The sequence below is a fragment of the Sylvia atricapilla genome, chromosome 2, assembly GCF_009819655.1.
Source record: "Sylvia atricapilla isolate bSylAtr1 chromosome 2, bSylAtr1.pri, whole genome shotgun sequence".
NCBI classification, from domain to species: Eukaryota; Metazoa; Chordata; class Aves; order Passeriformes; family Sylviidae; genus Sylvia; species Sylvia atricapilla.
The window spans coordinates 64,874,874-64,898,999 of NC_089141.1; the positions used below are offsets into that span (position 1 = coordinate 64,874,874).

Consider the following 24,126-nt stretch of genomic DNA (forward strand, 5'->3'; position numbering starts at 1 on the left):
CTAATACTTGAAGAAAGCCTTGCTACAGCAATGCATTTGGCTTGGTTAATAAATTATTATCAAGTTGGCAGGCCAGGATTCAAACCTTCATTGACTGCCAGTAATTATACTACCCAGCCATAAGTCATTATCAACTGATCATCCTATCAACCTCACTGTGATTATATTGCACAGCAATCACAGTCACCCACAGCTACACCAGCCTGTTTAGTTAAACACTGGAACAACTCTGCCCTTCATCAGGTTTCTGGGACTTCCCAGGTTTATTGACATTCAAGGTAAACAGGCTACAGATTCATCAGCCTGCTCTTTTAGACTCTCAAGATCAATCTGAATGAAGCGCATGAACCTTTGGGGAAGCTATGGTGCTAATGCAGGCATTTGAAAGGAGCACTGACGCAGATGCATCTGCTGGGAAGCACCTCTGTTAACACTGCAAGCTCATGTTAGAGGAGTTCCTGTACAGCTACAGTTGTTACAGCACACACAGAACTCCTAGAGCTTTACAGAACTTGCTGAGGACTATTCATGTGAGGTTAAAAGCTTGCATAAAGCATCTCACAACATTAGCACATGATTTCACTAATGTTCTAATTTTCTGCATACACATCTCTAAGCCTTGAATTAGTGGTAGTCCAAATTACGCATTTTTATTTTTGTTTAAATATTTTCACAGTACAATCCTAATTTGAAGCATGAATGAGGAAAAAAAAAGTACTTTCTTTCTGAACAGTACTCTTTTAACACATATTCATCTTTCACCTGCAGTTAAGAAATTCTCCAGATTAATTATTTTTGCCTATAATATAATTCATGTAAACAGATGTGCGGAGAATTCCTAAAATGGAGAAAGAAGTGGACAGAGAGCCATAGTAACAACATTAGCTGGCAAAAAGTTGCCCCCTAGACAGTAAGAAACATTAGCACTTTTAACTATATGACTGGAATACAGATATGTCTAGCTCTCACGGAATTGGCTTAGGAATTGCATTTAAACATCTGAATCTCAGAACAAACAAAAGTCTTGGGTTATACGATTCACTGAGAATGGTTTCACTACTCCAGTTGGGGCTGTTTTTAAACATCCCACCAGCTGAAATAAAAGCAAATATGTAAATCAAATGTTAAAGCTCAATTATGGAACATACAAATATGGAACATACAAAATCAAAAAAATCCAATCCAACAAAATCCAGTGCTCAAACCCAGGAAATCCTGATCTTTAGAAATAAGTATTTGTGCATCCTTTTTGCTGCAAGTAACTTTTAAGCTGTCCTAAACCCCTATTTTGTAACAGAGCGTTCAGATCCTGAATAGTAGAGCTCATTTAAACAGGAGGAGGATCAAGCTTAAAATACTGCTGCAATTTCCAGCCCCGAGACAAAATGAGCCTTGAGAAGAGTCAGCACCTCATAAAAAGCTATTTGTCACATACAAGAAAGTGATCTCACTGCTGGGAACTGCTCTGTGCTTTCCCGGTTATTTATACAGAAGAGGATGGCACAGAGCAGTGTCATGAAGGTGGCACACAATCAATGCTGCTGCTTTTTAACTGGATTGCTCCTTCTTTCTAAAAAGTGTAAGACCCTACTTATCCCACAGGAAGGAAAATAACTGAGTAAGCCACAGAAGGTGACGAATATTGTCACCACCCCCTGAGAGCTTCACAGTCATCGCTTGCTCAGCACAGCAAGGAGAAAAGCTACTGTCAGCTAGAACCAGCAAATGTCACCTCCTGCCTTCCCTTCACAGCACAGATGACAAAATTAACCAGCAGAGGAGACTCACATGGCAAGTGAGAGCAGATGTCCAAGGTGGTTTTCCTCTGCCACTTCAACTCCTGTGGCACAGGGGATCCCCATTGCAGACATATTCACTGGTGGAAAAGGAGCCAAAATCTACCTGATACCATCAACTTTGTTTTAGCCTTACAAAAGTTTTGTGACTTCAAATGGGGATATCACCAAAGACCCTAAAAAAAGCACAAAGCCCTTTTCTGAGCTTTCTCAAGTCAATCCCTCTCACAGTAACTTCCAGATGATTTGCTGATATTCTTTCCCTTTGCCATGCAAACAGTAAAGCGACACCTTCTTCTTTCTCAAGCAATTTCTAGAAAATACTCTCACTGACCACAGACAGAAGGGAAGTCCTCAAAATCACATTTTGCGCCTTTTGAAGGTGACAGAGGCTGTGCCAGGTATCTCTGGTCAGCACAGGGTTCCTAAAACTTCCGTTTGATGGCATCATGGTAGACAAAGACTTGGAAATGGATGTGTCAGAATTCACAAGCATTTATTTTTTCAACTAACTTACTTTTCCTTTTTGTTTAAAAAGAATTTTAAAATTCCATAAAATAAATAAATAAAGAACACCACAAAAAAGACCAGAGTGGTCCTCCTCCCCCAACCAAAGCCTAAACAAACCATATTGTAGCAGCTTCTTTCAAATTTAAGTGTCCTCCCAGCAACTGCACAGAGGGAAGACTAGGAAACCTGTCATCAGCCAAGAGCTACCAGGGTACCCTGAGGAGGAGCAGCAAATTCTTCTGTTAATGGCCATGATCTCAAACAGCCTTTAAGGTTCAAGGTGGGCTTTTGCAGTAGGACTGATGCCACACGTAACAGCTCAGCAGGATGTGTTAAATTACTGCTGAAACATGAAGTTTGAAAGATAAATGAACAAAGACGAAAACTGGGTTCAGACCTGTCAGTTTGATGTTTGCTTATTTGCAGCTTGTTATTTCTAGAACCAGCTGTAATTTCTATGTTAGTGTAGAAATTGTTACGCCTAATGGGAATCCTAGGCGACTTCTGGCTGCCTCCATGAGCAGCTCAACACCTGTAGTCAGTACGGTTGGTAGGGTGGAATTAATAAAACCAATGCAAGCATTTGGGGTGATTTATAAAAATTCAGATGTGTTACTTCCAGTTAGAAGTGAAAACATGCATCTTTGCCACTCACACAAAGCCAAGTGCTTGTCTCAACAAGTCTGTGAAACCTAACACCAACTGGGGCTTCACCACTAGATGGCCATCAAGTTCTGCTGAACGTCATCCACACTGCATGAGATGTGGATTACAAGAACCCTGGTTGCAGGATTATTTTTCCTTTCTACAAATGCTGCCCGTGACTTCCCAGGTGTTTTGCCTCTGTTCTGTGCAGACTGTGAACAGCCCTTGACACAGGCAGCAAGACTGTTACAAACCACATGTAATGGGTGTCTTTATACTGATCCTGTGTTTTGTGAGCAATATGCAGAGCAGAGCGGCCTGGGGAACACAGTTTGTTTATTAAAGCCTTGAACTGTGTTCAGTCCCGTGACACAGCACAAGTCCCTGCACGCTGGCTGCTCCCCACTCACAGCGCGCTCAAGTGCGCTCACCCCGTGGCGAACACACAGGGTCACCTTCGGCCACCCAAGCACGAGCTCCTGGGTGCTGCTGGCATCCCAGTGAGCCGGCCAAGAGCTGCCTGACATGGCCAGCAAGGAGCCAGGGACGTGCAGCGAGTCACGCTTTGCTCTACAAACCCAGGCAGTGTCCCAGTGTTGTATCTTCATCCTTATGATTACCATTTCTACTCTTCTTTAGCTCCTCCACTATGAGCTCAGACTCTTTAGCTACACATCTTGCCTGCCTCTGAAGACCTCATGGAAAACACACTGATCCAGGGGTAACAAGTCACACCAGTTTGCGCCCAATATCCCTGTCACTTTACCTAAGCCTCTCCTGTATAGCAATCAGGCTCAATAACCTTTCTCCCTGGCTGGCCCTGTAGTTAATTGAGATTTGTGGCTGCACCCTAGTAGCAGTCCATGGCTGCTAAAAGCAGATGTACTCTTCCCTTCGGGGTGAGGTCCAGGATGTAACAGCCATGGCCCCTCGGCTCTGGCTACTACAGGAAGAAAAACCAGATGGGTCTCAGGCCCCTGCAGCATCTGGATGAGGGGCTCAGCAGGCCAGACTGTGTAACACGAGTTGGTCCTCTTGTGCTTCTCAGCCCCCGAGCACTGGACTACAGGGATTTGCCTGAGATGGCACATCAGGACAGTCCCAATCTGCCTGCCTTCTGTTGGCATGGGCACCTGCCTGATTCTGCAGCAAGCCAGTGCACGACTCAGAATGACAAAAAGGAAATTCTGCCAAAAAAAAAAAAAAAAATCTGAGAAACTTGACTCCCTAAGTAGGAGAATCTGCCAAGTACTTGCACTGACATATGGCAGAGGATGGGAACCTGTGGCCTTGGGTTAAGGGCGTGTCATCACCCCTTTTAGTGGCAACCAGCTGTGATTACTACAGCTTCCATGTAAATTTAGAGTACGTGTGAAGAAATCGAGAACATGGACATAAGCAATCAACACCAGGAACAACTGGAAAATCCAGCTTTTGCTCTACAGAAAAGTTGCTTCTTGTAATATTTGACTATAAAACACACAGAAGAATACCCACACAGATAGGCTGAAACAAAATTGGGAGATATGACCATGTCAAATAACTATGACGATGTGTTTTGGCAATACATGATAGAACCATTCATATCCCACCCTCAGTTCAATTTTGGACATTCAGATATTTACAGGTTTTATGTTATTAAAGGGAAAAATATGTCACTATACAAGACTCAAATATTCAAATATTGTATAAATTTAGCAATGTGAATCTTTACTTTATGAGACATGCAAAGCTTCTGGGTCAGCCTGTAAGTTATGGTAATTAAAAGTGCAGGCAAATTAAATAAAAGCAGAAAACTAGAGTACAACAAGCCTGCATTCAGACAGTAATGAGCAGTTGAAGAAAATCCTTGTATCTATAGAATTTGCTCAGTGTTCAAAGGGAATCAAGGCAGCAGAAAGAAGCACTATGGGTTTTGGCTGCTTAACATTTATAGAAACTAGAGCTGTTAAGTGACTAACTACAGACATAATGTTATTAAATCCTAGCCTTTGGATTCAGTGTGGGACGGCACCCCCTGAGCACATTGAGCAGCATGCTCACACGCCCCCATGGCAGCTGTCACTCCTCCTTTGGTTCTCAGAGCAGCTCTTCACCAAAGACCCTCAGAAGCACAGATGAGCACAGTCCCAACACCTTTGCTTGGCTCCTCTGGCTCTTCTCTCTGAATGAACACACCCACAGCAGCACACCACTCATTCATGGAGTTGATGTCACTTAAGACAAAGTATCTTCTATTAATTAAGACTTTAAGTTTCACACTCTAATAGACATGTGGGTACTGTGTGCCTTTTTGAAAAGGGGCTTTGAATCACATTTACCAGATTCCAGCTATCAATGAACTTATTTTGTAGCAGCTTTTCACATAATGTAATTTCATTTTCTGGTAGGTCATGTAATGTTACCATCCCACTCAGGATAGCGATAACACTACACCATGAAGAAATATGACATGGATTATTTCTCATTACAGTTTTTAAAACTCCTCCCAGTAGTCAGATGCCAAAATCCTACTATACAAAAACACAGTAGGTTTTTTGCTATAAAATGCTTAAATATCAGTGTCATCTCCTGATAAAAATCTTCACTCATTCAAATATTTACTTTTATTAAGAAAAAACACAAAGTTGCTACTGTCTCCTGGTCATTAACAGGTGTGCATGCATACACACACGTGTTTTTTTCTCCTCTTTGATTCTTAGATTCTAATCAATGTTTCATGAAAGGCAAACAGCTGCCTTAGGAATGTTAGACATTAAAACATATCAAGCAGTATTATTTAAGGCAATCATAAAAGGAAAATATGTGCTACTCTTTTATTAGCAGTAGTTACTTCAATCACTGTACTTCAAGGGGATGTTATACTGGAAAATATACTTTTTGTCAAGAAGGAACAGAGGAATTTGGCAGGATACACAAGCAGCACACATATTAAATGGGAAAATTACATGAATAAACAAGACAGAGATAAAAGATGATTAGAATACACTTGGTTCAGAAAGTGCTTGAGCTGGAGCGAAATTGCACTAGGAGCAGATGGGCACATGGGAGTAGGAGCACCAGAAGTTTCTCCTGTTATGCTCTGTCCTAGGTGTTCACTGCTGGGTGCTGCCAGTGGCAGTGCCCCAGTAAAGAAGATCCTCTGCTCCAGCTCCATATGGCAAATCCCATGCCATTCCTGACTGGGCAGTCAGCAAAACAACACCCTGCACATCTCTGACCTTGACTTTCTCTGCAGCATTTACAGCTGAGACCAGATAAAGGTACTTGAACTGCTGAGCTGCCTTGCAAAACCTGAGTGTGTCACAACATTGCTCTGGCTGGGGTGGAAGCAGAGGCACAACTACATGGAACAAACTTCTGGCAAAAGCAAAGAACTTTGGGGCCTACTAAGAAAAGCACTGATGTAGACGACAGCACATCTTATCAAAACTATTCATCACTTTTGTTATCAGCTGCATTAAGCTGAGACATGAGATATTTGTTTGATCCTCCTGATCTATATTCATGCTGTGGGATCCAGAAGCACTTTCCAGCTCTTCGAATTTGATGTTCTGAGATGCAGCTCAGCTCCACAGTGGGCTGACACCCAAATACACACCCTATTGTCCTCTTTCACACTGCTCCTCTCTTCTGGGTTTCTAAGGAAAGGAAACTGGGCCAGTAAGCATCTATGACATGCTCCAGCACACTCCCCAAATCCAATGACTGGAAGGCTGTAAAGCACTTCTGACAGAGAAAACCCATGAATCAAATCTATGATGAACTCTGAAATGTCACAGGAAAAAAAAAAAAAAAAGCCACCAAAATCTTACCATCTATTTTACCCTTATTAACTGACAAAGTTTTACCTAAGAAAGCTATTGTGTAAAACAGCAAAGGCATTACATGCTAACTACCTGGCACCTAGACATTGTCTACATCATTAAAAAGTTTTTTCCTGGTCTTGAGAAAGTTCATGGCTATATGACAGCTTGTACTACTACATCCCACAGCAGCCAAACCTGAGGAACAGCAACCCCCAGACCAGCTCTACTAAATTACTGAGATGATCCTTAACAAGGATGAATTTTGTGTTTCTCCTAACAGGCCAGGGCATAGGGAGTTTGTTTCTACCTGCAAAGGTTTTAGAAGTATTTAACAGGAAGGCTATCATGTTTTACACACAGACTTAACATTTTCAGTAATAATAAAGATAATTCTATTTCACTGCCCTGCCTTTCCCTTGGTTTGGACACATGAACTCATATTAAGTGAGACGCTTGTCTTTAGATTTTGTCAGATTCTGAGATGACACATTACAGCAGTTTACAAATGTTTTGAAGTATTTTTTCCTAACATGTGCATGTTACAGAAGATTGCACAGCTTCAGTATTGAGCCTTCCAGCTCATCAGGATGGCTGAACACAGTTCAAAGACTGCACGGGATGTTGAAGCCCATGTTAATATCTCTTTTTGTAACACACTGTATTATCATGGAATAAAGACTAACAGAAAAAAAACTCATCTGTGGAGAGAACTATAAATTTTCTGCTCAGCAAGGTTCTTTAGAGGTAGACCAAATTGTTCATAGTCTTGCCCTGTTTAGGGGTGAAAATGTTGAAAGACAGGGAAAAAAAAAAAAAAAAAAAAAAGCTCATTTCTATGGGCAATGAGTTCCAGTGCCCACCATAATCAAATTCTAAAGAGTTTCTAATGAATGCTTGTTTTATCTGAATAGTTCCTGCAAAGTGTTTATGTTCATAAATACATGTATCTACACATTACAACAAAAGGCTTCTAAGTGACCACGAGCTAACATAAGCCTTCACTTTTCTTAAAAAACCTCCAAAATTAGCTTGCTTTGCTTTAGCCTGATGTTTTTCTGAACTTGAGTGAAAATTCATGAAAAGAAGGAAACCTCAAGCAGTGGGGAAACATATCTTCACAATGAACTTGCAAGCGGACTAAAGTGCATGGGCAAGGGTTTGTTCTTCGAATCTGAAGATGAATCATTGTATATATCTTCCTGAAAGCAGGAATAATTCCTGAAATCCTGTATGCCACACATGTTGAATGCATGCTAGTTCAGGCCTGGGAGCCGAACCTGGTCCAGCAGAGAAAAAGCATCTTATTTTGTCTCCTCCTTTCAGGGCTGGCAGAACAGGAGTGATCACTAACTCTCCCTCCAGATGGAGGCTGCATCAGTGCTGAGTCTGTTCTTTCTTTTTTGTTTCCTTCTAAACAGAGCAGAAAATTGGGTAACTGAGCACCTACAACTCAGCTCTGAGATCACAGAGCCCTGCTTTTTACCCCTCCTGTTTCTGATTCATACTTTTTCTTGACATTTTTCTGGCAACACATACTGCAAACAAGCCTTGTCAATACTGGTAATCTCAGCAGAAAAATATTTAAAAAGGGAAATAAAAACGAGTCTGTTGCAGACATGGGATGAGCTGAAATTTTCATCATGGAAATAATATGAGTGTGTACGTATCTTTCATGTCTTTCACCTTTGTTCTGAGAGCACAGACCCTTCACTTTCTAGTGCAGGACTCCCTGAAGGTTCTGCCTTGCTCTCCAGATTTCACTTTCTTCTCTCATCTCTAATTCTGATTCTTCACATTGTATAACACAGTGACTGTACAGTGATGACTCTTGCCTGTGCATCCACCTTCTCTTGGTCAGAGTAACAAATGTGGAACTGCAGTGGTGATTAAAAATACTCTGTTCTGTATCCTTAGCTGACAAAATTGCCACTAACATCTTTGCCAAGTCAGTGATATTAAACGAGGACATTGTTTCCACTGGGACTGAAGCTCATGTGAATGACCTTTACTTTCTTCCTGTTCAGAAGGGTTATTATTGATAAGTTAAATATTTGATTACCCTAGGTACCTATGTGTAATGCAATTATGGGTGGTCATCTGTCATACTCTGTGACATCAAGCAGATTGTGTTAACTACTAAATGGTTGACCACACTGAAGTGTACATTTCGGTGGTTATATATATATATATATATATATATATATATATATATATATATATATATATATATATATATATATATATGTATGTAAAGAAAGCCTGGCACCCGCAGCAAAAAGTCGTCTCAGAAGACAAATTTTTTTATGCCCCACAGCCCTTTACAAGCTCTTGTGCAAGAGTATATATTGCCAAGTATGCATCTATAACTGAGATAATGTAACTATCATACCCATTTGATCTGTCTAGGAAAAAAGGCACTATATTTAATTCATCTGGGGGACAAAAAAGTTACTGAGCACAAGACAATACTTCAGAGATGTGAGTTTCTTTTCCTAACATACTTTCTAATCAATAAATTCTGAGATTTATAGTTTTGCTTGTTTTGTTCTTCCAGAACACCCTCTCCTATTGAAAGGAATTTTTCATGTAAGAACAAGAGAAAAACATCCTATAAATCTAAACTATACCCCTCAGGAGCCATACAGATTGTGTTACTAAGCATTTTCATTAACGAGGAATCCTGATGTAGTTATTTTTACAAGAGGCCAGCTTTTCTGTTCAATATGCTACCTTGTACCTGGGATTTACAGCCATGCATATCAATGATGTATTCCTTCATTTGGATTATGAGATCCTCGCACATCTTTATGGCTGTTTTGTGTTTGCAAAACGAAGTACAGTGAGGTCCCAGTACATGAACAGAGTACTAATACATTACTGCAACATGAAGAAAACCCACTATCTCTCCTTGCGTCTGTGGTTTTCCACACCTATTTATAGCAGTAGTCTCACCTGAACCAACGTTCTGGGTTTTACCAGGTCCAGCTTCTCATAGACCTTTCTCAAGGACTGCCACTTTTTTTCTCTTCTTTAATTTCTCCCCTCTTCCCCCAGACTTGCTGCCAATTCCCCAGCTGGGGACTGTCTCTCTAGACAATCACAGGGCCAGGTTTTGTCACTGAATGTCACAGGTTACAGAGGCAGAAATTTACACAGCTGTAGTTTCTGTATTTGCTAGTATTTGAAAGACTCCTGGTGGCTTCATCTGCACCCTGGGATGGAAAGTGCCCCTGAAAGCTGCAGAAACCACTCAGACACACAACTGCCAAGAGAGGGGAACTCATGACTACCATCTCTGAGCTGGAAGAGTTACTGCATCTTTTTACCGGCCTTGCACAGATCTATTGCATCATGTGCACCACATCCCTTTTCCTCTCTCTATTATTAAAATCAACCTGATTTCCACACAGCAAATAGTCAGTCTGTGGTAAGTAGAGTTTTTCCACTTGTAATTAATTACGCAGCAGAGCACTAATGTGTTTTTCACACATACCAAAAAGTCAGATTTCAACTATTTCTTGTTTATCATTACACCAGCTCAGCAGCTACACAGATATCCAGTTTGGACATGGACCTTATGTAGTCTGGGAAGCTCCCATCCTCTTCAGTGGAGTCAAACATAAGATTTCCCAACAGAAGGAGGAAACCAGAGTATTGCTTTCATGAACAATACTCTTAACACTTTCTCACCAAGGCAGAATTGCATTTAGGCTCTCAAGTCTCCTGAGAGAGGCAAGGTTTGACTAAGATCAAAATTTCTTCTGTAAGCAGGCATATGGCTATAGGGTACATTTTGTACTAGGAAATACATCATTAACACATTTGCTTGTCACAGAAATTTTTCCAGTTGCACTCAGAGTACAAGGTCTATTCTTCCTGATAAACATACCATAACAATTTTCCAAGAGTCTTGATTAGGTTGGTAGCCAAGCAACTCCACTCCTCTGGGCTTCACTGGGTCAAGGTGGCTTCATGGGCTTGCTCTCATGGTCATCCACTTGAAAAACCAGGTGGCCCTCACTGTGGCCATTCCCTGGTCAGGGAAAACTACAAGCATCTTTAGGATGACAGTAATCTTCTTTAGAAAGGCAAGGACAAAATCCTGATGGCTTTTTGCCATCAAAGTAAAGGTCAAGATTTCACTCCAAGCATGGTCCATCTCTGCTAAAGCAAAAACTGAACTGAGGACTTGGGTGTTTACATTCACTATTACTTTGCATGTGAATTTATGCAGGGATTTAAACTGCCTAAGATTCAAATTAAGTTGCCTCTTCAGGTTTTTTGAAATGTAACATAATGCATTCTGCTGGCAAGGAATGTTTTCCCACTGGTAAAAGGGCGCATGTCTTCCCTTGGGAAGCCAAGTATTCAATTATTTGATAGAAATTATTCTGCTGTTTTCAACAGGCATTTCACGTCCTGTTCAGGAAAGGATAAAAACATACAAAGCTGAACAAGCTCTGCAACCATCCAATTTTTAACCTGGCCCCTCCCTACACACTAGCAACAGGGAAAAAATTCCATGCTTGCAGGCTTTATGAAATCAATTTTATTTCACTTAATCCCACAAGAATTAGTTAGGTTAATAATCTGAAAACAATGCTGCCCAATAAAAGAAAGAGAATTCATAGTAATACAGTACAATGAAGTAGTTAAATGAACATTTTTTAACAGGAAGTTAAATGGCCACCCTTTTTCAGGTTAGCAAACTTTTTCCTTTGATTTGAAATTGTCTCAGGGATGAGGGAAAGAACCAAGTTTCCACCTATGCAGAAAAATCGTCCTGCCACCAGCAGAATTTCTTGCAGACACCTTAGTAATGGAGATCAGATGTCCTTCCTCCACATGATGCTTCTTGTCTTATTTATTGCTACATAGTATTTCCATGGCTTCGTTATCAATACTTGATGTATTTATTATTTACACTATCATCATTATAATTTATTTTCATACTTGGAAGCACAGTCACACTACAAAGGAAATCTTGCAAAGAAGCAAAGGGAATCTGCTCTCTCGGAAGCTGTCATATCCCTCCCAACTGCATCTCCTACAATGCTGAGAATCAAGGGATGGTAACAATGGGACACTCCATTCACCCTGCTAATTTATGCATGTTGCTCATTAGCGCAGGTCAACAGATCTGAGTGGCTGGAAGACAGTGCTCTGAATTTCAAGTATCTAACTGTGCAGTCAGCAGCACTGGTCTAGGACTCAGTGGTCCCCTGTTGGTCACAGTTTTCCAGCATATATTAGCCCAAAGCCAACTGTGCTGACCCAGGATCCAATTCATTCATCTCCGGAATTTCTATTACTTCGCTGAAAACATTTACTCTCCCAAATCTTCACCAACAGGATGTTTGGCCTAATAACTTAAATCCACACCAGGACTTGTTTAGTTCTACTCTTTAAATTTCCATTTTGGAGAAAAAAAAAAACTAGGAAATCCCCACACCCACTTCTAGATATTTTTCCCTCCCTAATCTGTTAAAATCTCTGCCTGCTTACTGCATGAGATTTTACAAACAGTATCACTCACCAAATAAAGCATCAGCTAGTGCTGCCAATATAGTAATTAAGAACAACTAGCGTGCTTACATTCAAGCTTTTAGGGGAGAAATCTGAGTCTGTTAAAACCTAGCAAAACTCAACTCCGCACATATGTTGTTTTGCTTTGTTTTGTTAAATGGGATGGAACATACCAGAACTTTAAAGATCAAAAAACACCCATAATTTCCTAAAACATTTGGAGCCTTTGCTAGCAGTAAAAAGGGATAATTATCAAAGCATTTTGCTGTCACAATTGTTCATTTGGAAGAGGCACAGGAAAAAAACAACCAAATCCAAATCCAAAACTCCTAGCATAACAGAATGGCATTGCTGTAACTGCGGTAAATAAGAGAAAGTGTTAGACAAATGAAGGGAGGCATCAGAGTGGCATTCAGCACAGGATCAGATGAGACAACAATGGCCACTGCAAGAAACCGCCTCGATCAGACAAACCAGACATCTCACCCTGGCAATGGGGTCCCATGGAGCCACCTCCACTCTGGATAGGTGTCCAAGCTGACACTGCCTCGGACGTGAGGGTGCCTGCTCAGGGCACCTGGTGACATGCACTCAGAGGTGAAGAAACAAATTTCAAGGGACAGAAAGAGCAGGGCTCTTCCTTTCCCCATTCCCCAATTCCCATTTCTTTGCCCCATTACATACTTTTATCCTATACAGAAGGGATAGATTGAGGAGGACTGTTGTTGCAGACTGAAGTGGAGTTTGACACAAGACCACAATCTGGACCCACAACTTGATGTGCTAAGCATTTTTTTCAGGAATATTGATTTTGGGAAGACCCCATTTCCAAGGCCACCTTCTCCCCCCTTTGCCTAGGGAGGAAAGTGGAAGTCTGTAATGAATTTCATATTAGCTGTGACAGCAACCACAAAATCCGTTTCTCATTTACATCTCACACTTGGCCACTCAAATGCCACCATATGAGTTACACATACTTTAATATGGATAGAACTAATATTTTAATAGTAATAATGTTAAAAAAGTGTGACCCAGATGCATCTTGTGGCACAATGAAGTCCCTCTCTTGCCATGCACTCACCCCGCAGCAAGCACAGAATGAAGCGGTAGCACTTCTGCCAATGTATTTGCTCTAGGTAGTGTTAAACAGCTGTGTTCCCTGGCCAGTTATTTCTTGCCCTTGTTAGGGTCTTTCCTACAAAAGTAAGCTGTCTGAATTACAGCATTTTTTATGTTCAGTAAATTATAGCAATTTTCAAAATATCTTTAACCTTTTCAGTGGTGGATGGCCTGGCAGGTGGACCTCTTGCATCTTTTCATACTAGAAGCCTGACAAACATCTTCTGGAAAAAGCAGGCAGGGAGAGGGTATGTAATATGAGTGGTGCATAGTACACTCCTCTCTGTTTCACACCAAGATGGTAAATCCTACTGTCTCATTTCTGTGACAAAAAATTGAGCAATAACAAAAAATTGCCCAGCACTCATCTGGTTTTGTGACAGGCTGCTTTTATTTCAGCCTCTCAAGTTCAAAGAGCAGAGATGTGGTTTACACAGATGTCCCATGGGTGAGCTTGTATTTCTGAAGACTAACCCTACCCATCTGAAAGCACTGTATTTAAAAGCCATTTTGAAAGACAACTCTGTTATGAAGTCGCACATTATTTCAAAGCCCATCTTACTCAACAATACCCTTTGAAAGTATAGACAAATTAAATGCACAGCTTCTCATTAAAGCAACGTGCTACATTTTAATAGAGTGAAGATAGGGAAAGGAGGAAAACATGGCTTGGAGTCCCAGAGCACTGCAAATTATTTTTTCTGGGTATTTTTAGTCCTGCTCCGAATCATCTTTGTGGGGGCAACTGTGAGCATACTACCCCCTCCTCCTATCCGTCTTCCTCCTGCAACTATAGTTTTATCAAAGTTGTATCATCTTTTTGACACCTGACTGAATCATACGGCTGTATGAATGCACATGTTTTCCAGGCAGAAGAGTAAATGTTAGCACTAAACACAACCAGCAAATGCTGCAAGTATGTAGTAGAAATGATCAGAAAGTAACATGTCCTCATTTCTGGCTGGGCTGTAAGTCAGAAATGCTACTTAATGTTTGCAATGATAGAAGTGAGTGTTTCATCCTTCAAGTAGGTGCACATTTTAGGTGAATGTGGTTAGGAGAAATCCTTATCGACACTATTATGGTGGTGATGCCTGTGGTGCTACTTTGTGCTTTTCTACCATTACACATCACCAGACAAAATGCAAGCCAAATACTGGCATGGGATTTCTAAATGATCTCTTAGGAACATGTTAGCTTTTCTTTTTCTAAAGTAATGATTGAAAAAAAAATATAAAACAGTTGTGTGACCAGACTGCTTCTGCTCCACTGGCAAACCTGCCAGAAACTACAGGCTCCCAACTCTGGGACAAAAGAGCCATTATAAACCAAATATTCATAGGAACTCGAAGCTGCTACTTCATGTTCTGGCAGAAGTCCCTGAAAAAGGTGGTGCTGTGATTTATGTGCCTTTCAATGTTGTTTTCAAGACATTCACTGAACTGAAGAAGCACCATTAGAATATATCAAGCACAGATCAAAACCTATCTAAATCAACAGTGGCTGAAAATACATCATGTGCTTGACATACAGTAATTGGCACGTCATATTTTATTTGACATTTCAAGGACAGTAGTGCCTATCTGAATGGAAACACAGTAATATAAATATTTTTTTTACTTGAGCTAATCAAAATCCAACAGGGGATCTTGATGAAGAGCTGTTTATTCACTATCAGAAGAAAAAAGAATTAAAATAGTAAAATCTCTAATGACTCAAATTATGAAACACAGAAGAGTCAACTTACACGAAGATAACTCTACTAACACATCATTATCTCGGGGGAAAATTCTGGTCACATTGACTAACAGCCTCCTACTGACTGCCATGGAGCCATCATTCCAGCCATCCCCCTCCACTCCCTTTGCAGCTCTGCCTCAGTTTAGGTCTGTAACTAAAACTGCCAGGACTATCAGCATGACAGCTGATACAGAAACTTGGATTAACATGATGGGAGTACAGGGAGCCATGCACACAGCATAGGTCATGCTCTTTTTCCCAGCACAGACAAGACATTGCAAGGTAGCAGGATTTTGAATCACATATGCTTCACCTGACACCTCATCCTCTCTCCTGAAGGCAGCTGCAAAGGGACATCACCTGTAATAACAAAGGTCCTTTAGGACATCTTGACAGAAGAAAGTGGGACATAATATAAACCATTGAAGAAGCAGCAGCCACACATGCTACTCCTCACAATAAGACTAGGAGATTCCCTCAAATTTAACAGTGAACAAATTGAGAGCTCACTGTCATACTTTCTTCTTTCCCACTTATAAGTATCATTCACAAAAGATCCTTACATTCTTTTGCTTCTCTTAAATAACTGAAAGGGTTTTTTTCTACCATATGTTGTGATGCAAAAGTAAGGTGCTGACAGTTTTTAAATTGAGGGCTAAATTGAATAAATTAATCTGGTGTCACTGTTTTCACCTAATACTTTGCTATACAGTCTTAACTGATTCTTTCTTGTTCCATCTTCTCTCCATTTCCAAGACATGAGGCTGCGCTGCCCTGAACTGCTGTTCAGTCAAGCCATATATGTTTAACTCTTTTACTCTGCCCTCTCAGCTATACCTTCCAGCAATCTAAGTGGTTTGCTGCTCCTCTCAGGATTTATTCAGATTTTTACGTGTACTGAATGCAGCACCCTTTCCTGAAATGATGCCATGTTCTCAGCGAATGTAGGACAGGAGCATTTGCAGGATGAGACCCATATATTGCATATGTAATCTAATGGTATTACATAGTGTAGATGCCAGGTAGGAAAAACCACTGTAAAGGAGGATGCATAAAGAACGAAGCAAGCATGCAAAACCCTAAAATCTTCACCTGCTGTGAAGTATTCTTCCCCTCTCCATATTTTTTCCTTGTAAGCTCTCACTTCAAAGAATGCAATAAATTTATTAATTTATAAATGTTCCATCAGTCAGAGAATACAAGCAAACTAATTTACCTATTTTTTTAAACCAAGGTCCCGCTCATATATTCCGAGATGTCTCTGCCCAAATAAGAAAGTAAACAGAAATCCTGTGAGAGATTGACAAGGTGGTAATCATGTTAGTAGGTCAGCAAGTGGAGAATTTTGATCCCCAAAAAACCCTCAGAAAGTTTTTGGTGAATCTTCTTAATTGCAGCAACTAGAAAGAAAAATAGTATGAGTAATGTCTCTGTCATATGTAGAGAAAGATACAGCGCCAGAATTTCATTTTATACTTCAGAATTAAATACAGAGATCCAGTAGTTCAAAGGACATGAAAGAAAAAAGACTTTATGTACTTTGTGAATTTAACTTCTTCTTAATAGTTGTGTCTATGCTGCCATAACAAGCCAAGAGCATACTGGGGGAAAATGGAAAAAGACAAAACTACTAACGAATGTGAAGTCATTTCCAAAACTCAGAATAGGATAATTCAAAGAAGTGAGAACAAAAAGGAAGAGTAAAACTATAAAGCGATTTTTGACAGCCCTCTTTTTAAGAAGTGGCTGAGCAGATTTATCAAAGTATGTGAAATGCTTGATCCTAAGCTGAACTTCGATGAAAACAGAACCATATTCCTTTCTCTTCATAGGTCAAAGAAAAGCTGCCAGCGCCAAAGGAAAGGACAAAGAGTACTTTCTGATTTTAAATTAGGGAGTGCTGCATGTATAGACACAAGTGCCTCTATATATCTAGCTAAAATGTGGTCCCTGAGCACCGAGGGTGTTTACACATTTAATTGACTAAAACTGAGAGGTCAAAGTCTGAATAGCTGAAAATTAAAAGAGTATTCAATGACACAAGTGAAAAGGAGGCTAATTGAAACATACAGAGAATGGAAATATGCAAACTTACTCAAAATGCTTTTTCTAATTAACAGTTATATCGAGGTTCTGGAAGTAGGATGCACCAGAGATGAAAAGACATAATGATCCTGTAATGCCAATAGGTATTTTTCCTGAAAGCACACACAGAATCAATTGTTAGGGCACACTATTTCAAGCCTGCACATGCCAGGCCAAGCCTAGTCCTGCTCTGCTCTATCTGATGCTTGCCCTGTTCACCTGCCCCAAGGAGAATGAGGCTGTTCCACCACCCTGCAAGCCATACATTAGGGATGGGCCATTCTCATACATTCAAGTCAGGACAGTCTTCTTGAAATGCCATATTTCTACTCCTGAATGCATGGAATGGGATCCATCACTTCAGGAACTGGGTGGGATGTGCTGCTTTATGCGATGGCTGTGCTATGAGGCAGCTTGCTTCCCAGTCCTCCTGGAAACATGAGCTTCTGCTTGTGCACAGCAGGAGAGCACAGGTACCTGGTCTCATCAACAGTGTTTGCTTGACCCTGCAAACTCAGACTTCGGTAGGGTGCTGCCTTGATGGGACAGACTGGCCTTGTGCAAGAGAGGTTCTGTCCCCAGAAGGACCCATCCCTGAATCTTCCCTTGGGGCTGTGACATCAGACAAAGAGGAGCAGAGGGACCAGCAAAGGAGACAAAGACAAGTGAAGGCATCAAATGTGACAAAGGAGAAAATGTATCTGCCGTTTTTCCAGTCTGAGGGTACAAGTCTTCAAGTTGTGCAGACTATGATTGATTCTAAGTGCAATTATGAGGGGGAAAAGTGTAAGACAATTAAATAAGCAGTTTTTCTTTTTGATTTTTGAGTCAAAAGTCACAGCCTTACTCCAATCAGCTCCGCCCTGGATCTTTTTTGAGGACCTGCCCTGTTCCATATCCCCTATTAAACTGCCTCCTGTAGTGCATGCTAACTTTTCAATATTGTGTTACACTGAGAGGTGGGAGCTGGAGAAAAATCTGATGGGGAGGGCACAAAGGATATTAGAAAAGCCTTGCAACACCTCAGTGGGAACAGCTCCTCTGCATACACCCTTTTACACACAGGTTGCCTTTCCATCCATTGTCCCAGGATACTCTGTAAGCCCTTGCAAAGAATGCCATCAGCTAGGAAAGTACTGAGCAGACTTTTTAAATCAAGTAAAAACAAGCAAAAAGACACTTCTTGTGCTAACAAGTCCTAATACAGACCACAATTCTCACAGCATCTTTACATGTACTCTTTCCAAAACGGGAATACAGCCACAGAAGGGTTTAAAATTCAGGTCAAATGTTAAGTTGGCCAGAAAGAGACCATGGTGGTTAACTTCTAACCACCTTGGTTACCTGCTACACACATACTTTTTCAAGTCTACTGTCATGTTACACGGTTTGTGCTTCAAATTAAAATTTAAAGAAAACTCAAAACACTGCTACAACTCAACTCAGCCGTTAGGTGAAGTTTGGAATTCAACACTGTATTATAAAATTAAACATTTTAAAAAATGAAAAAAGGAAAATGTAAGTATTTCTGCATATCATAGCAACAGCCCATATAGGAATGAAAACTACATCATACTGAATACAACGTTGAAGGGAATGTTTTCAGTCCTAGTTATCTGTACCCAGCTTAGCCATTGGTGACTCCTCTAATCGTATTTGTATTGTAGGAGTATTGTCCTCCTTTTGGCACTGTTGAGTCTCAATTTTTCCACAATAAAAACATTTTAATTGAAATTAATACATTAGATTGCATGTAAGCAAAAAAGCACTTACTAAAAAAAAAAAAAATACTTACAGAAGTGCCTATCATTACTACTGAAATGAAAAGCAAAGAAAGCAGTTCCATTGCTTTGAGGGTTTTCCTCTACTATGGTTTTCACATACACATTACTTGAATGCCACTCCTGAAGAAGCAAACAACATCAGATCTGAACTCTAGATGGCAGCAGCCTCCTTTAGATTTTGGTTTTCTCCTTCTCTAGTGTCCTGGTCTTTGTTCCTTAACCATCCAAACAATCCAACGCTTCCTTCTCTTCCCCCAAAATAAAGACTTCAGTGCTCCAACCTGCACAGCTTGGGGAAGGTGACTGGAAGGCATTTTCAGTAAAAGAAATCAGGCCATTCCTGCAGTTAAGCTACAAGGTTCTTCAAAGCACATAGAATAATTGAGGCCTGAAATGGGAAAAAAGGAAGGCACTTTTTTTCCCCCCCTCCTCCTTTCCCTATCAGTCACCTGGAGAAATATTGGAAAATAGTGTTTTTTCTTCAGCTACAACAGTCCCTCAGAAAGGAAAGGGAAAAGGACAGACAAAAAAAAGAAAAGAAACACAGAAGAAATGGAACAAAAATATGCCATTTCATAATGAATCTGAACTGGGAAAAAAGTCTACCTAAACAATATGGCTTTAAAGCGCTGAACAATTTTACAAACCTCTCTCTTTGGACACGGTATACTGGCGCTACGCTGGGGGAATATATCAGATGAGCTGAGGCTACTTTACGTATCATAAAACTGTGAGCTCTTGAGCACACAAGACACTTTATCTGGGCAAACAATCCCAGTTCAGCTGGATCAGTCCCCTCTGCGCAGTTTCCCACAAATGTGTTTTAAAAACCAAGCTACTAGACTTTAAGTTCACGGACACTATCAGAATTTTGAGGAATCCCACATACATGTGTGAAGACTTTCACTCGCATACCTTCCAAAAATTTGACTTCCTTATCACATCACAACTGAAGCATTCCAGACATAAAGTGTCTTCTAGAAGACCACATTCACACTATCCCAATGCTTTTTAAAGAGCAAGCCCCAACTACCAGAAAATGTACTACTGACAGAAATAGTTCTGTGTTGTGTGTGGGTAAAAAAAAAACCCTGAAACTGGTGCATCTAAATGTTAAAGATCCAACTGCATCTAAATCCTGCAGTTGGATCCAAATGGTCAGACTTGTGCCAATGTGGGACCTCACTAAAATGAAAGGCATTCTCGGAAGGTGCAAGGCTTGCCTGCCTGAGTATACTTGCACCACCGAGATCAAAATCATTGCTTTTTGGTCTGATACAATTACAATTCAGAACCAGAAACTGAACCATGGCCACTTTAAAAACTGCATCTCAAGGGCCCAACACAATTTATGAGAGCAGCAGAAATCACCAGTGGTCTCACCCTTAGGATTACAGTAATAAACAATTCATTTTTGTGTTACCAGAGAGAGCAAAAAGAGAGCAAACAAAGCAGTAAACCTCCATTCCCTTTCCTCTCAATTATTATCAGGTTTATCTATAATTCATTGGTTTTACTATAAGAATCAACATAAAATTTGAAGAGATCAGATTTATGAATTTATTTTCTCAATACCCAAGTGAGGCTGATGGACAATGTTACCACCATTTTTCAGAGAAAGGAATGACACAGAGAATAATTAACTGCCCAATTATTTCTTCCACCTTCTTTCTTTTTTTGTATTCTTTTTTACAATAGAAATGGAATAGAAATACAGAATGGAATGAAAAATATGAGTGATGGGGGTATCCTTAAAAATCAGAAATCTATGATAACCAGGGTGGTATTTGGCAGATAAGAAATACTTATTCACAGTCCCATAAACCTACTGAATGTAAAGGTGTGTGTGATTCAAGGTAACTCATCCTCCAAACTCCATTTTTCTGGCCTTCACTGAGTGCTCAGTTTAGGATTAAAGCTCACATAATGCCGTTTAGGGTAAGAACACATATAATAATTTTCAAAAAGGGATTTTTTTTCCTCCAGGAAAATATCTTTATCCCGGAGATAACATCTCAGTTTGTTACATTCTCTTTAAAACTCATTCTTTTTTTCTGTTCTAAATTAGTTAAGTGGTTTGCTTAGACTCCTTCGATGGCCAAAGGAAAAATAGACCCAGGGAGAAACTGACAATTCTTGGGATAATTCACCTCATTTATCTTATACATAAACATTTTCAAATGGAATGGAGAAGTGCATCTCTCTCCAGTAATGAACTGCAGAATGAACTGTACTGATGAAAGGAGTCATACCAAGAGAAGCACCTAATATTTATTTATCCATGGCAGTATCTCTAGCTGCTACACTGAAGGCAACAACTGACACTGGGAGATCATGGCAACTATTTTCACACAGCTGATAAAAATGGTGGTGATTTGCAAAATATTGTTAAGAACAGAGATAACAGAATGGGAAAAAGGGAGCCCTATTTGGTTTAGAAGTTGTTTGATTGCTCAACAAATTGCTAATTTGCCTACTTATATTTACATATGTGTGCATTTATGAAAACGCAGTCTGAGTGAGACATAGTGGAAGGCATCTGGAGGCAACACAGGGCATGCTGGTACACCCTTTAATGTATCAGACTTGTAATAAGGGACTAATTTGGTTCTAAGCACTAGCTTGGCAGAAACAAAATACTTTTAGACTATTAATAGAGAAACTTCTCACAGAAGCTGTGACCTTTATGACTTTGCGTGGTTTACAGCCCTACCTCTGTTACAATTAAGCAGAGCCTTACTGCAAAGCAACAGATTTCTGCCCTTTTTTTTTTTTTTTCCTTCCACAATTATAAGGAAAGGACTGCTAAAGCAGAGCTACTGTTTAGTACACATCCTGGTGCAAAATCCTTCTGCAGTATGGAGACATACTGAAACACAGAAGGTTTATGCTGCTCTGAACAATATTCCTTAATGTCCCACAAACATCTACCCTCAACAGCCACCCTTAGCTGGGTGATGATCTCTAGAAAACTAATAAATAATGAGAAAATATAATCAGTCAGAATGTTATAGTGGAATTGGGGGAAAGGGGGAAGTTTATTGAAGGTCTTACTTCTCTCACTTCCAAATCAGACATATGTAATAGGTTTCTAATGACTTTAATTAAACATTTAAAATCAGTATTGCAAATGCCTGATGAAGTTATGAAACACATCAGAGAGGACAGTCCATTTACTATTTCAGCCTTTATTTGCCAAGCCACGTGTCAATAAAAATACCAGTTGTTAAGGTCACTGAGAGTAGGAGAACCAGGGAAAAGATACATCAGGACCATTTTTAACACAAGTGGTTGAGGTCTATAACTCAGAGTAATATGTAATGCAAAATACATTTTCATTTTTAAATGTATTAAATATTTTTTTTTTAATTGTAAAACTTTCATCTGACTCCATCTGCTCATTGCTGTAGCTCACAGTAGCAAACAGCATCAGGGAAAGGATGGATAAAAGCACAGGATTAAACAATAACAACAAAAAAGACACAAAATAATGCAGAAAGACAACAAATTAGTTCCAGAAATACAAGCTAAAGAGATATTTGGAAATAATTATACCAATAGGCACAGTAATCCCAGTTCTTCCTGGCACTGCAGAAATGAGGAGCTCTATAGGGACATGCCAACAGGTCAAGCAACTGAACAAGCAACAAGCATTATTTTGCTGTACCTATAAATGAGAGCTGCACAAGCCACCATCTCTTTAGAGGTAAATGGTGAGAGCAGTTAAATGACTGGTATTTCAGCAGTTTTATGCTTTGTAACTATTTGTGCCAGAAGAGGTGATGTTCTGAATGTAATGAGTGACAGAGCGGTCCACGGTAAGCACGTTTCTTTAATTTTTCCTGTTCTTAATAATAGAGTCAAACGATGGCAGATCTGGGATTAATTCAGTCTCAAGAAGAGAGTGCAGAGTGGAAAAGGCTCCCCAGGAAAATGATTTCAGTCACCTCTTTGACAGCTGGCCCACAACCATGTTACCCTGTGAATGCCAAATTTGTCAGATAACTGAGGGGAGATAGTAGAGCCCTGCACAACCAAGAATGTAATGATAGGAAGTGATTATTCACTATTTTTTTTCTGAGAACTGGGGAATTGAACACAGGGAAGAATTTGTAAAAACTTTTTTTCACATATTGCATACTTAGAGCTCACAGTCACTGCATACTGCAGGGGCCAAAGATATAGATGAGCTCAAACGAGGATTAGACAAGTCACAAAGGGCAGGACCATATATGGATATTTAACATTAAGGTCAAGTAATAGTCTCAGAGGCTGAGGGGCAGAATCTACTGATTTTTTTTTTTTTTAACACTGTAAGGTAAAAGATGGATAGAGAATTAATTGCTCTATCACAACCTTGTTTCTCTGCTCTTTTGGTAAACACTAGCCAGGTTACTGGGTTCACTTGGACCTCAGTGGGAAGGATTTTAGACTTTGGTCAGTTGTTTCTACACACAGACTAGTGAAACCTGCCCTTTTGAAACGAGCTTTTACATGCCAGCTTTAGTGAAGGACACTCATATCAGAGGAGTAGGTTTGCTAGTTCAAATGCTAACATGACTTAGGAGGACCTTAGCATTACTTGGTGTGCTTACAAATATGTGGCAACTTTAAAATAACAGCTTTAAAAACAGCAGACCAAAGGAAACACATTCATCAGAAAAGAGAAGGTTCAATTTTCAATACCAGGCTGTCTTGCAGTCCAGCAAAGCACTGTGCTCTGTCCATCGTTTCGTTAACATCAAACCCAGATGACAAGCTGATGAGCTTAGTACCACTTCCTATTCAAGCACATTTCATAGCCCAAGAAGGACATGCTAGGAATCTTCTCAGTATCATCCAGCCCAGGAAACAGGTGTAGGGAGCATGAAGAAATATCTAAGGGCATGGGAAAGTGGTGAGTGGGCTTCTCATTCTCACTGAGAGAAGCTAGAGCAAGGGTAAGCAGCCACCACCAAGGCAAAAAGGGAAGGGACAGCAGCAAAAAAAAAGAAAAAAAGGACATGTAGGCTGCTGAGGTTCCGGAAACCATACTGTAAGTGGCAACAGGAAATCTGAAAGGTTAAAAGAAGTGGCAGAGATTTCAACAGCTGGCTCAACACATGAAGTCTC

At 40.2% G+C, this 24,126-nt stretch overlaps 1 protein-coding gene across 4 annotated transcripts in view; it reads right to left on the minus strand.

Annotated features, from left to right (window-relative positions):
* Nucleotides 1-24,126, minus strand: part of KLF12 (KLF transcription factor 12) — a 232,740-nt gene that overhangs the window by 25,567 nt on the left and 183,047 nt on the right. The gene's annotated exons all lie outside the window — the stretch shown is intronic.